Below are 14,999 nucleotides of genomic sequence, written 5' to 3'. Positions count from 1 at the left end.
GCCGTGAGGGGGCAGGATGGACTAGGAAACTCCAGTGCTGTTGAGACTCCTCCCGCAGCAGTGACTGTGTGTGTGTGTGTGTGTGTGGTGTGCATGTTTATGTATGCATGTATGTGGACACATGTGGAGTAGTACCTATTCATATGTAGGCAAAAAGGCCGAAGTTGGGCATCATCCTCCTTATTCAGTGAGGCAGGGTCTCTCAGTCACCCAGAGTCCCCTAAATTGCCAGTCGTTCTAGCCAGCTTGTCTTGGGAATCCAGTTTCTACCTTCCCAAGCTGAAATGGCAGAAGGACCACCATCCCCAACCGTGCTTTTACATATGTTCTGCAAATCCAAACTCCTAAATTCACGCTCATGAAAAAACTCTAAGAAATGAATGGTTTCCCCAGTCGACTGCCCTACTCTTTTATCCTATGTATGTAAAAATTGTCTGTCACATGCCCCCCAAATTTGTGTGTTTAATTATAAATGATAAGTACACACTATTATACTAATATAATCAAGGATACTGTGAAATAGTATGCAGTACTGGAGAGTGGATGCCAATTTTTAAAAATAAAAGCGAAATTGAAGCAACTAGAAGTTTGGCGGCCAGAGATGTGGCTTGTTGGTAAAGCACTTACTTGCCCAACATGTATGACGCCCAGCATGTATGAAGCCCAGGTTTAGTTTTCAGCACTGCACAGATGCAAGTTTTAGGACATATTGGGCAAATGACAATCACTTAGAAACAATTCGTTCACTGAAAGAACAGAAAAGAGTCCCGGTCACATGACTGTAGAAGCCACCTGGGTTCAAGACAGCATTTTTCTCATCATCTCTTAAATGATGGTAAAACCACTAGGTTACCCTCCCTTCTCTGGTCATGAGGATGCAGTGGGATTATTTTCCTGGGAGTCTTAAAAATATATTGTGGTGATATTTGTTTGTGTTTTAGTAAATAAAGCTTGCCTGATGATCAGAGTGTGGAACTAGCCACTACTTAACCATTGAGGCCAGGCAGTGGTGGCACACACCTTTAATCCCAGAACTCTGGAGGCAGAGGCAGATGGTTCTCTGTGATTTCAAGGTCACCCTGGGCTATCTGCGATTGATCCAGTCTGAAAGAGAAACAGAGCCCAGTGGTGGTGGCTCACACCTTTAATCCCAGTACTAGGGAGGTGGAGGCAGAAGGGATATGGCTGGACAGAGAGGAGGAATATAAAGTGGAGGAGGCAGGAGCTCACAGTATTCAGTCTGCGGACTTGTAGAGACAGGATACCCCATTTGATCTGAGGATTTTGTAGAGGTAAAAACTAGTGGCTGGCTGCTCTGCTTCTCTGATCTTCTAAATTTCACCCCCTAATTTCTGACTCTGAGCCTTTATTATTAAGACCAATTAGAAATTGTGCTGTATCATATATTATTAATTGTTTTGGGATTTCATACAGTATGTTTTGATCATATTTACTCCCGCCCAACTCCTTCCAGATCTACCCCTCTACCTGGCCAACTTGGTTCACTTGTATTTTTTATTATAACTATGTTATTAATTTTGATGGCATTTATAATAACCTTTATCAGCTTTACTGGATTTGTTAACTTTACATTTTTTTCATACAATATATTCTGATTATGGCTTCCCCTCTTTCAACTTCTCCCGAACCCGCACATCCGGTCCACACCCTTTCTTTTTCTTCCTTATTAGAAAACAAACAGGCATCTAAAAAATAATAGTAACCTGGGTCTGGAAAGATGGTTCAGCGGTTGAAGAGCATTGACTGCTCTTCCGGGGAACCTGGGTTCAATTCCCAGCATCCACATGACAGCTCGCAGCTGTCTGTAACTCCAGTTCCATGGGATCTGATGCCCTCACATAGATAGACATGCAGGCAAAACACCAATGTGCATAAAATAAACAAATGAATGAATCTCAAAAGAAACTGAAAAGATAAAGCAAAGAAACAGGACAAAACAAACAAACAGAAGAAAAAGCCCCCCCCCAAAAAAAAGCACAGACACACACACAGACACACACACACACACCCACACCCACACACACACACACATTCACACCTATCTACCCACGGGAATCTCATTAAACAAAAATAAATACAAAGGACCTGTAAGGTTGGGGGGGGGGATAAAAAGCCCTGACAAAGCATTATGGGACAACAACCCTTCAGAAATGGCACTGAGTTTGTTTTGTGTTTGTAGTCCGCTGCTGGGCATGCAGCCCACCCTGGTGGGTCTGTGTGCCCAGGGACACTGTTGGGAGAAAATGTGGAGGAAGTTTCCTTTGCTAGAAGTTATCAGTTGCAGGTAGCTTCTGAGTGAGGGATGGGGACGAGTATCCACCTCCGCTCTCAGCTCCCCATCTGGCCCAGACTTGTGCAGACCTTCCTCTGTGAGGTGTGTTGGTCCTGCTATGTTTAGCGGGCCTAATTTCCTCCATGCCCTCTGTCCCTTCTGGCTCCTACAGTCATTCTGCTTCCCTTCCACAGGTTCCCGGAGCACTGAGGGGAGGGATTTGATGGAGACATCCCATTTAGGACGAATGTCCCAAGGTCTCTCTCTGCGCACTGCCCGGCTATGGGTCTCTGTATTTATTCCTATCTGTGGCAGGAGGAAGCTTCTTTGGTGGATGGCTCAGCAAGGACTGATCTACGAGTATAGCCAAATGTCATTAGGAGTCATTTTATGGCTGTATTTTAGCGGAACAGTCAGTAGTGTTTGGTTTTCCCCTAGCTGAGTTGCTCTTTACCTTTGACCTCCGGTCGTGCATAGAGAACCTTCCAGTACTGTGAACACTAGTCAGTAAGGGTTCAATAAGTTGTGTAAGTGTTGTCTTCAGCAATGGTGTCTTCTTATCATCAGTTTGTGGAGAGCAGCCAACAGCCTTGGCCATAGCCTGTGTTGTTTGTTGGTTCGCACAAGACCCCTTTGGCCAATAACTCAAACATATAGAATTCATTCCTGGCACTAGAGGCTTCTTTAGGTGATGAGAGATGTGGAGTCTTGGCTCCATCTCTACCATTTTTTTGAGGACTCCATTTAGATATCCTTCATATATTTATGTATTTTAGGAAGCTTCTCCTGTATTAGGCTTCCCTACGACCTCTGTACTCATTTTTTTAAAACCCGTTGAGTCTGATTTGTGCTGCCCAGGTACTCCTGGGTGTGTGGATGTTCATTGGACCCTTAAAAAAATTGTCTACAGCTGGCCTGGTGGTGCACGCCTTTAATCCCAGCACTTGGGAGGCAGAGGCAGGCGGATCTCTGTGAGTTAGAGGCCAGCTTGTTCTACAAGTGAGTTCTAGGACGGGCAGGACTATTGCACAGAGAATCCCTATCTCGAAAAACCAAACCAAACCAACCAACCAACCAAAACTGACTCCAGTATTAACCCAGACACAAAAACTACAAGGTCTTGGTAAAGGTGACCCAGAAATTGTGGGAGTAGCCAACCAGTAACTGGTCCAGATTGAGACCCAGGCCATGAGAGGGAGTCCATCCCTGACACTGCCTGGAGAGCCAGGACCCAGAGACTAGATAGCTCAGAGACCTGGGATAGAACCAAACACAACAGACAAAAGAGAAAGGAAGGATGGAAGGTAGGAAGGCAGGGAAGGAGGGAGGGAGGGAGGGAGGGAGGGAAAGAAGGAAGAAAGGAAAGAAGGAAGGAAGGAGGGAGGAAGGGAAAGAAGGAAGGCAGGAAGGAAAACTCAATGATTCCACTGATACTCTGCTATATTTGTAGACCAAAGCCTAGCATAATCATCCGAGAGTCTTCATCCAGTAACTGGTGGACACAGGTGCAGACCCACAGCCAAACATTAGCAGAGCTCGGGGATCTTTCAGAAGAGGGAGAGGAAGGATTGTAGGACCCACAGGGGTCAAGGACACCACAAGGAAACTCTTTGAATCAACTAACCAGGGCTCATACAGGCTCCCAGAGACTGAACTGACAACTGGGCAGACTGCATGGGACTGACCTAGGCCATCTACATATATGTTACGGCTGTGTTGCTTGGTGTTCTTGTGGGACTCCTAACAGAGGGACTAGGAACTGTCTCTGACTCTTTTGACTGCTTTTGGGACTCTTTTTCTCCTGCTGGGTTGCCTTGTTCAGCCTTAATATGATGGGTGTGCCTAATCTTATTGCAACCCCATAATTTTTTTTAAAAAAAGAGTATGGAATATTGTATACAAATTATACAAAATAAAATATTGTAGGTGAAATTTGGTTTCCCAGCAGCTATCAGTTGCTGATGACCTCTCGGCTAGCAGAAGTGGAACTTTGTACCATTTCCCCTCTGCATGCTGGGATTTTGTCTGACTTGAATTTACACAGGTCTTGTGCGGGATCTCAGAGCTCATGTGAGTCTGTGTGTGCAACAACCCTGTTGTGTCTGGAGAACACACTTTTACCATACTTACTCACCACCTCTGGTTCTTACAGTCTTCCCACCCTCTCTTCCACAGTGATCCGAGCCTTGGGAGGAAGATGTTTCATTTAGGGTTTGCTATTCCATTCTCTTTTTCTCTGCACCACTACCAGCAATGGGTTTCTGTGTTAATTGCCATCTACTGCAAAAAGAAACTTCTCTGGTGGGGGCTGGAGAGATGGCTCAGTGGTTAAGAGCATTGCTTGCTCTTCCAGAGGTCTTGAGTTCAATTCCTGGCAACCACATGGTGGCTCACAACCATCTGTGATGGGGTCTGGTGCCCTCTTCTGGCCTGCAGGCATACGCACAGATGGAATATTGTATGCATAATAAATAAATAAAAATAAATAAAAAATATTTTAAAAAAGAGACTTCTCTGGTGAGGGTTGAGAGATGCAAAAAGTAATGTATATACTGATAAGTCGTTAGAGTTGGTTTAATACTATGTGTCTTTAACAGAATAATAGTTATAGGTTCTCCACTAGGGTCTAGCCACAGATTCTTGGCTTTGATACTGGTGCCAAGCATGGGTCTAATCCTGTGGATTAGATCCAAACAAAAAGTGGTTGGTTATAGCGATAACGTTCATCCCACTGTTGCCCCCGTGGGCATGTCTTGTCCAGACAGTCGTTATTGTAGCTGGCAGGGTTCCCAGCTTAGTAAGACTGGTGGTTCCTTTTTTTTCTCAAGCAGTTTACGTAGTGCTTTTTTTCTCAAGCAGTTTACGTAGCTCCTTCCTGTACGGTGAAAGCTGACTGGCAGGGATGAAGCTTCTGGGTCAGCACCAACTTGGTTTCTCCGTGTTCTAAGACTCAAGTGTGTGGCGTTTTCAGCCTTGGCATTTCACTGTGTAGTTCTGGAGGGTGACCAAGAGATGGCAATAGCCCTTAATGTTTGTGTGTGTGGGTGTCTTTGGGACCTCGCTGGCCAACCTTCAAAAGATGTTACCCATTCCTAGCACTGTTCTTTTTATTTCACAGTCTGTGCTGTCTACTAGAGGAGTTGTCAAACTTGTTTTAACTGGGAGTTTTATAAACTGCAGAGCATGCAACTCTCAACACCTAACTCCACAGTGTGTGTGTGTGTGTGTGTGTGTGTGTGTGTGTGTGTGTATGTGTGTGTGTGTGTGTGTGTGACCCATCTGCTCTAGTCACCAGCTCCTTGGGTTCATCCCAGAGACCTTTACACAGGCTCTTGAGAAGTGATGGAAAAAAAGAAAGGGAGGAAGAAAGAAAAGGAAAAAAGGAAGAAAAGAGAGGAAGAAGGAAGGAAGAAGGGAAGAAAAAAGAAAGAAAACAAGAAAGAAAGGAAGAAGGAAAGAAAGAAAGAAAACCATAATATGAAGCTGAAAACCAAAGAAACCTTTGTTTTGTGCCAAGAGGTGGCACATATCTTTTATCCTAGCACTTGGGAGGGAAAGGCAGTTGGATCTCTGATTTCGAGGCCAGAGTGAGTTTCAGAACAACCAGCACTACACTGAAAGAAAGAAAGAAAGAAAGAAAGAAAGAAAGAAAGAAAGAAAGAAAGAAAGAAAGAAAGAAAGAAAGAAAGAGGGGGAAGGAAAGAAAGAAAGGAAGGAAGGAAGGGAGGGAGGGAGGAAGGAAGGAAGGAAGGAAGGAAGAAAGAAGGAAGAAGCAATGGTATAAAGGTGCACAAGTAGTAAAACAGGAGCCCATAGCACCGATACCACAACCACCACCACAAATACCATTCAGAGAGAGGCAAACAAAACCCTAAAGGTAGCCAATCCAAATCTGCAGGAGTAGACTTGTAGATAGTGCCTCTCCCTTCGCAGAGAAGGCACCATCGGGGGCCTTCCCTCTGCTGGTCTTTCTGGCCTAGATCTTCCTTTCTTGGATCCCAAGTCTTGGTTCTTTGCTGTTGACTGGTTGATTTTGTTGTATCATTCGTTGGTTTATGCCTTTGCTGGGACTTGGCACGTATCTTCTAGTGGCTTCTTGGGAAAGTGCCCGGGAGGTAAATTTTCAGAGGCCACACGGAATGAGAAGTGTCTGCAGGAGAGTGGTCACACAGAGAGGTAGGGCTGGGGAGATGGCCAGTGATTTCACACAGCGATGACTGGGGTTTGGATCCCAAAGAACCCATGCAAAGTAGAGACCAGGAGCAAGCTAGCTAGCAAGAGTAGCCGTATCCTCAAAATCTGTGTTTGAATGAGAGACCCTGCCTCAAGGAATAAAATGGAAGTGGGATTGAGGGTGATTCCTGAAATCACCTCGACATGCACCCACACACATGCAGAGATACATATACATACAAGCACACCATAGCCACACACAGAATGGAAACCCTTAATTAAAATAAAATTCAGACGTATTGCTCTTCTGCCATCCTTGAGTCCTTGGTATGACTTGTCTTCTCTCTGGAGATTTACAAAACCACCACCTTATCATTTTTGTTATTTTAAAGCTAAACAACCTCAACGTAGAACATTCCAGGGGACCACATGCCTGCTGGTTGCATCTCTGTTCCTCAGCAGCTAGGGGGAAGGAACCTGGGTCTCTGGAGGCTGACTCTCAGCTGGGCCTGCACCTGCTGCTTCTTCCCTCTTCTCCCCATAATAGCCGGCTCTCCAGACATAAGGAGGCAGCCTGCAGAAAGTCAGACACACACACGTCTTGATTTGTTAGAAAGAGAGATGGCTTTCCCCTGAGGAGACAGAAGTGAGATGGGGACGGGGGCAGGGAGAGAACATTGTGAGCACCTCTCCTAGAGAGGACCAGCCCCACCTACAACCCCCTACCTCCTTTTAGCAGGCACCCTGTTCCTTGTATTTCCCAGTAACCGGTCTTTTGTAACAAGCCTGCGAACTGATTGTTCCCGACTGGCAATTTCTCTGAAGCAGAGTAATAAATACGAAACCCCAGGAAGAGGCTGTTCAGAACATTTGCTTCTTATTTAAAGAATTTATTTTTACATCAAACTTTCTGTATCATTTCTGAATGTCTAGCCATGAGAAGGTGAGGCAAATTAAAATGTTATCTTCTAAAGTACTCAAGGAACCTGGGTGCAGTGGTACACCCCTTTAATCCCAGTCCAAGACACAGGCAGAGCCCCATGAATTCAAGGCCAATTTGGTCTGCGTAGTGATGCCTTATCCCAAAAATAAGTAAATAAACTAACTGTGCATTAAATAAATAAAGGAACTTGCATCCTGCCGACTCCCTCTCTGGCCCTCTCCTTCTCAGTCTTCCGTGTTTTTTTTCTTCTCCACTGAAACGTATCATATTTGGATTTTGAAGGATTTCTCAGTTTTGGAGTTAAAGAATCACTGAAGTACAGAAGGAGGTAAGAAACAGAGAGAAAAATTAAATAAACAGCAACAACAGTAAAAACTGATCTCAAGGTCAAGTCAAAAGGAAGAACCATTAAACACGGAAAAGCATATGTAATTATAATCTGACTTTATCCTAATGGATCTGGGCAGCCTGGTGTTAATCCCACTGATTGAGAATAAGACCACTACCACAATTCAAAGCCAAATTTGAAGCAAGCTTTACTTAAATACTGGCCAGGTGGATGGGCTCTGCCCAGATCCATCTCTAGGTTTCCAGAAAATGGCCCCAAGTCAAGGTTTGCAGCAGATTAAGAAGGAAACCCATAATTCATTGCATTTCCTTTCAGGTCCAATCAGGGGCAAGCGTACATCCTGACATATTTCCGTGCTGTGAGCCTCCTGCCCACATGTGGTCAAGCACATTGGTGCAGATGGGTCAAACAAACCTGTTTAGGGGAGTGAGAACAAGTGGTTTGTTATCTCCCATAAACAACAGCCTCCAGCATTTCAGGAACTGTCTGTCCTTGGGCAAGGGCCTTGCCGAGCAGAAGCCTTTTTGTTTCATGGATCTCTTCGGTGAAGTACTTAAAACTTAAAATGTCACTTTGACTCTTACACTCACTTTCAAATTCCTCATGCACAAACCCCGAAGGGAAAAACAGCCCTAATAGATTGTTTCTCCTCCTTCCAACCCCATCTTCTTCAGTCCCTCTACTTTCTATTCCTGTCGCAAAAGGTCTAATATCTTAACTTCAGGACTTAGGGGTGAAGAGAGTGTCTAGACTACCCCACTGAAAAGACTAGTCAAAAGAGATGGCCATCTTAGGAGCCGACTGGGCTTACTGGGAGCTTTTCACACCAGAGAGAGGCCATTTGCTCCTCCAGCGAACCCCCAGCTGGTAGCTCAGGGCACGTCATGCAGTCTCTGCTTTAAGCAAGGTGTTTTAGCAAAAGCCTCATGAAGCCGTGGGTAAGAGGGGCTCCCCATAGAATCACACAGGCAGGTCTTTGGAAGGTTTAGGTAGGGCTGGGTGAGGTGGAACATCTTGAGAATGGGTAGGAGAGCGGAGAGCCTGTCCTCCTGGTGAGGGGGAAACAGAGGAAAATGAGAGATCCCAGACAAGATCTGCCTGCCCTTCACAGGCAGCCAGGCTGTACCTCCTAATGGTTCATTTGCCTATAAATCCGTCAATCGCTTCACCCATTGATGCGCTGAGCGCCCTCGCGATTCAATCAGTTCCCAATAGCCCCACCAGCTGGGGCCAAACTGTCAGCACACGAGCCTCTGGGTTCAGTTTTATATCCAGATCGTAACAGGCAGATCTTCCTGTGTTCACACATAAGTCCCTGGCCCCAGAACAGTGTCGGGCACGCATGTAGAAGGAAAGGGTGTAAAGACGGAAGGATGGCTTTGGGGGACACTGCAGAAGTCTTTGCTGCCCAGTACTTTTAGGGGTTGTATTAGCAATAACCGATGGGGTGTTCATACAATGCCGTGACAAACCAGCCTTCAAAGCTCGAAAACCAGTCTAGTCTGGACAGAACGAAGACTCCCAAATATCTCTTTTCTCTAAGTTGTGTAAGTCAAAATAGAAGTTCACGGGAAAATATGTAAAATCCCATTGTTGAGACTTAAAAATCAATTGAACAAGCGCAAGAAAAGATCCAGCTTAAGAAACCTTGTGAGTTGTTATGCGTTAGTGTTCAGACAGGTCAGCTTTGACTGCTAGAAGAGGCTCTGTCAGGTCGTTCAGCAAATACTTGTGCTGCACTGTGATCATGGGGTGGGCGGGAGCTTGCATGCAAACAGGCAGAGAAGTGTGCAGGAGAGGAGTAGGGCTCCCTCCTCTGCCTGGGCTGAGACACAGCAGATAAGGAGTAAAGGCAGTGGCCAGTGCGGGGTTAAGTGGTCTAGTCAGAGCTGGCTTTGAGGTAAGCAGGGCAGGATGCAAGGGAAGGCCATGAGGAAGGCCTTGGCCCCAGGAGCAGTGGGAGCCACAGAGGAATACAGGGTTCTATGGTCTGGGTTTCTTCCCAACCTGCAGCCTGCGGCGTCTTCAATTCCCCTTCTTCGGTTTCCACTTTGGAGTGCCCCAGCCCCGTCCTCGGCCCTCTCCTTTGCTAGATATTTTCTTCTCTTGCCGTTCTCAACCTGCATCATGACTTTAAACATGCTCTGCTTGCACACATGCCCCAAATTTCTGTCACCAGTCAGTCTGGGCCTCTCATCCTGAGCTCAGGACCGACCCCATTGCCCAAATGACACACCCATGCTAAGCAAATGAAAGTCTCACTCGGGGGCCTCTGCAGTGTGTCTGTTGGGGTTGCCCCAACCAAGTACCACACATGGCTGGCTGAAGCCACACATTTCTTCTCTCACAGCTCTGGAAGGGAAAAGTCCCAAATCAAGACAGTGTCAAGCTTGCTTCTCCTAACGACTGTGTCCTGTCCATCACTTAGGTAGTTGTCAACAGTCCCCTTGTCAGTAGGGCCTTCACTCCATTGTCTGCCTTTTTCTTCATGTAGTCTTCTCCCTGCGTGTATTCAGTGTCTTCTCTCATGCCTACCTATCTCTAGGCCTCCTATAGAAACATCAGACACCTTAGATCAGGGTCTACACTGATAACCGTCTTGCTGCAATTACTTCTTAGAGTCTGACTCTAGGTAAGGCCACAGGAGGCCCCACATGGCTGCGCACCCTTGTGGTCCCAGCCTGCCCATTTTGGAGGTTGAGGAAAGAAGGATCCTGAGTTCATATATATTGGCTCTGTATTTACAGGAGCCAGGACTAGGCTTTCACACAAGTCCCTGAAGGAGTCCAGTCATTCCTGCAGGCCTTCTCGAACAGCTGATGGGCATGTCTTTCTGTGGATGAAATCTAGTGCAGGATGCATGCCTCCTAATAGTTTTCTGCCCCCCCATCCAGTGCCCCACTGTGTTCTGCTGACCGTACAGAGTTAGGGTCAAAGCAAGCCCATGTCTTCCAACTCCACTTCCATTGCCCTGATTCAGCTACAAAGGACCACCAAGCCTAGCCATGGGATCATCTCGCTCTTTGCATGAGCCCCCACCTGTCTTCCATGTTGCTCAGTTGTTACCCGTGTCCTTCGGTGTCCTCTGACCATGCCATGTCTAGCTCCTTCACTCTGGCGCCTAGGCCTCATGTGTTTTGTTTTGTTGGCTTTTTGAGACAGGGTTTTGCTATTCGCTCAGGCTGGGCTGAAACTCACTCACTGTGTAGCCCAGGGTAGCCTAGAGCTCATAATCCTCCTGCCTCAGCCTCCTTGGATGATTATAGTATGTGCTCTGGCCAGCCCCTCCCTCATGACTCACAAACTCTCTCCCTGGAATCCTCACTTTAGCAGGGCAGCCTTGTGCCCGAGCACTGCGCCTGTATGTGTTCCTGCCCTGTGACTGACACCCCCTCCATCATGTCTCTGCTCACACACCATCCTCTTAAATGACAATTACTAACAATAGATACGTTACCGTGCAGACAGGGAGTGTCATGAAGTGTATTCTAAGAATGCGGTGTGCTTGGACCCACCCGGATGACATTGCACCATCGTGTAGCATCTAAAGTTTTCAAACTCAGGGGCAGGAAGTAGGGTGGAGACTTTCGGGGGCTGTGAAGGGGGAGGAATGCACCCTACAATGGGTACAGTTTCCGTGTGTACAGGGAAAGTTTGACAACATTCATATACAACAAGGTGTTTGTACTTAAGAATACAGAGAGAGATATATTGCCCATTGCCACCTCATAGGGAGTTTTTAACCTCAATTTAAAAAAATGAATATGTTGCTCACTGGCCCCTTTATTATATTGGGACTTTTGAGGTTAAGACTTTCCCAGGGCCTCAAGTCGAGTCGGTGTCAGACAGTGACGGGAAGCAGGCCTTTGGCACCCAGAGCCCTTTGCCCTGTTCAGAGTTCAGTATCTTACCATGTGTTAAAACCTAGATTACAGGGTAGGCAAGATGCCTTAGCAAGTGTAGGTACCCACTTTCTAGTGTGGCATCCTGCACCTACTCCAGAACCTACAAGTTCTCACTTCCAAGTGTGACATCCTGTACCTACTCCAGAACCTGCAGGTTCTCACTTCCAAGTGTGACATCCAGCACCTACTCCAGAACCTGCAGGTACTCACCTCCAAGTGTGACTCCTACTCCAGAACCTGCAGGTTCTCACTTCCAAGTGTGACATTCTATACCTACTCCAGAACCTACAAGTTCTCACTTCCAAGTGTGACATCCTGCACCTACTCCAGTGCGGGGCGCCATCCCGTCCAGCAGGAATGAACCCCACCAAAAACGAGAATTCCTTCTCTGGTCACATCTTTATTTGGAGCATTCCCTTGAGGAAAATTGGGGGAAGGGACGATAGAGCAGGGACGAGAGAAAGCTTAGAGAGAGAACGTTGGGCCCCGAGGCAGCTGCTTTTAAACGGCGGAGCAGCCTGAACGCTGTCCCGATTGGTCAATGCCACTCTGCTGGTCTGAGCATGTGCAGGCAAGGGTGCAGGCAGGGTTGCTCAGCCCCACGTGGCTACCTCCAAACTGCAGGACCACCTGTGCCTCCAGGTGGCTCCCAACATCTCCCCCTAATTATTGTCTTTAAGAGCAATAAGGCAAAACTATTTTCCAATCTGGTCCCCACCTAGACGCAGCATGCCAAGGATATCTCTGCTCCCACCCATCTCCAAGGAGGGAGAAAGTCAGAATAGAGTCAGTCAGAAAATTGTTAAGAGATAAGAGGTTGCACAGGGTGTTGCTCAAGTCGATGGTGTGAAACAGCTGCTCTTGGCACCGCCCAGAAGGTCATCTCTGCTGTCTCCGCACGAATCTTCCACAGCAGGACACTCAGCATCCACTGGGTCATCTTCTTTATCTCTCTGGTCGGTCTCGCTGGCATCCAGATGTATGTCAGCATTCCTAGAAAAACATAAACAAAACTCTCCTCCCAAATTAACATTTAAGAGTATTAAAAACTCTCAGTGTAAAAATTCAGCACAATCAGTACTGGAAGTAGGCTGGTTTTGAACTTAGAGACTTGCATGTCTCCGTTTCAAAGAGCAAATCTTGTTTGCCTGTACCAGCAAAATTTTGAATTAAAAATTAAATGTATAGAATGCAAGAGAAATCCTTTCTCTGGGGGAAGCTGTCACTGGTAGTGTATTCCCCCTCTTATGTCTAAAAACCAAAGCAGTTGTCACTGGGAATTGAACTCAGGACCTTTGGAAGAGCAGTCAGTGCTCTTAACCTCTGAGCCATCTCTCCAGCTCCCCTATTCAGATGGAAAAACCTCTAGGTAGCATTGTTTATCTCACCAGGTGCCTCAGGCAAAAGGTCCGTCTTTCTTTGTTACCTAGGATACGGTAACCAGGTAAACATGCCTTTATTATGATAATCACGACCAGTTCTTTAAGGGAGAATGGGCGTAGCATCGATCATCTGGCTACTTCCTGCTGACAAAGGGGCGATGTTTGGGGGATAAATGTTTTTATCTGACTGAATTTTTGGCGACAAATGTTCTTATCTGACTGAATTTTTAGCGACCTTGGCTGAGGGCGGCGGCAGCAGCGGACGGCGGCTGCCACAGCTCCGCCTCTGAAGCCTATAATGGCGCGCTCCGCATGGCCCAAAGGCATGGCTCCGCCCCGGGCCGTGCGCGGGCTCGCCGTTTCACCTCAGGCAATGAACTCGCACCGCCGGCTGTGAGCCTTTTCCAAGCTCCGGCGAGGGGGGGGGGGGCATCCGCCCACCCGTGGAGGGCCCGGTCTGCCCGCGCGCGGAGCCCCGTTCTCTGGGAACTCATCTCCGCCCGCCCATGATGCTATGGAAACACAGTTTTTCCGCAGAGCCGATTCAGCTCCTCTTTGCCTTCTATGGCGCCGCTGCTCACCACGCAGCTTCCGCCTCAGTCAGGCGAGTCCGCTCAGGTGCTGAAAAAGTCCTCCAAAAACCATAGCCCCGCCAGAAGGCCTCTGATGTCACACGGACTTTAGCCCGCCCGCGACCTGGCTATTCGCAGGCCTCTGCGGACTCCAGCAAATTTCCCGCCAGCAACTGGTTAGCATGGCCACGCCTCCCGAACGAGCTAGCACTGGAGAGTGCAATTTTGCGTCTCCCTCCTGAGTAGCTGGGATTACAGGTGTGCACCACCGTGCCTGGCCCACTTCCGTGTTTCTAATCAGGCATTACCGCTCAAAGGCGGGCCGGCTGCCGCCAGCACTCTCAGCACGATCAAGCAGCTTGTCTTTCTCAGTCAAAAATTAAAGTTTTTTGTACGTGAGAGCCAGAGACTGAGCTCTCTTAACAAAATTAGGCGAAAATCACCTCCAAAAGCTCTGTGGCTCTTTAAGAATAGGGAAGGCAGTGATCAAGCTCGCCTCCCTACGAGACTGTTGCCTCCAGTCTCTAACAGCGAGTATGCACGGAGGAAGCCGCGGATCTCCCAACCGTAAACCTCGCCCTTTTTGCTGCTGTTTACATTCCTCCTGCACTGAACTTAAGGGATTTTTCTTCCCCGTTGCTTTCTGTACCTTCTTTCAGATACCTTAACTTTGATTTTTTTTGTATTTTTTTTTTTCTATTTAGGCCTATCCTTTGAAATTCCTTTTTACATTTCTTTTCCTCCCCTTTCTGGGGATTTCAACCGACGTCACTCACCGCTCCATGTTCTCAGAGTTCTGAAATTCAAGGCTCTCTGTGTCCTGGTGTCTGATCTTGGCTTTTTCTCCCGGGCTTTCTCAGGGTCCCCCGGCGTAGTTGTCAGGGTCCCTCAGCGTCCGGGGTTTCGAGCACCAGTTGCGGGGCGCCATCCCGTCCAGCAGGAATGAACCCCACCAAAAACGAGAATTCCTTCTCTGGTCACATCTTTATTTGGAGCATTCCCTTGAGGAAAATTGGGGGAAGGGACGATAGAGCAGGGACGAGAGAAAGCTTAGAGAGAGAACGTTGGGCCCCGAGGCAGCTGCTTTTAAACGGCGGAGCAGCCTGAACGCTGTCCCGATTGGTCAATGCCACTCTGCTGGTCTGAGCATGTGCAGGCAAGGGTGCAGGCAGGGTTGCTCAGCCCCACGTGGCTACCTCCAAACTGCAGGACCACCTGTGCCTCCAGGTGGCTCCCAACACTCCAGAACCTGCAGGTACTCACCTCCAAGTGTGACTCCTACTCCAGAACCTGCAGGTTCTCACTTCCAAGTGTGACATCCTATACCTACTCCAGAACCTATATGATGTAAGGCGAGATCATCCCACAAGGTGTCCTTTGAC

At 47.5% G+C, this 14,999-nt stretch overlaps 1 protein-coding gene and 1 pseudogene across 8 annotated transcripts in view; one reads left to right on the top strand and one right to left on the bottom strand.

Moving 5' to 3' along the window:
• Atxn7l1 (ataxin 7 like 1) overlaps positions 1–14,999 on the top strand; it is a 233,489-nt gene that overhangs the window by 45,823 nt on the left and 172,667 nt on the right. The window lies entirely within an intron of this gene.
• Positions 13,404–13,586, bottom strand: LOC148120554 (Nuclear RNase P; annotated as a pseudogene).

This window comes from Myodes glareolus, chromosome 11 (assembly GCF_982192425.1).
Source record: "Myodes glareolus chromosome 11, mMyoGla1.1, whole genome shotgun sequence".
NCBI classification, from domain to species: Eukaryota; Metazoa; Chordata; class Mammalia; order Rodentia; family Cricetidae; genus Myodes; species Myodes glareolus.
This window is presented reverse-complemented; position numbering and strand designations above follow the sequence as displayed.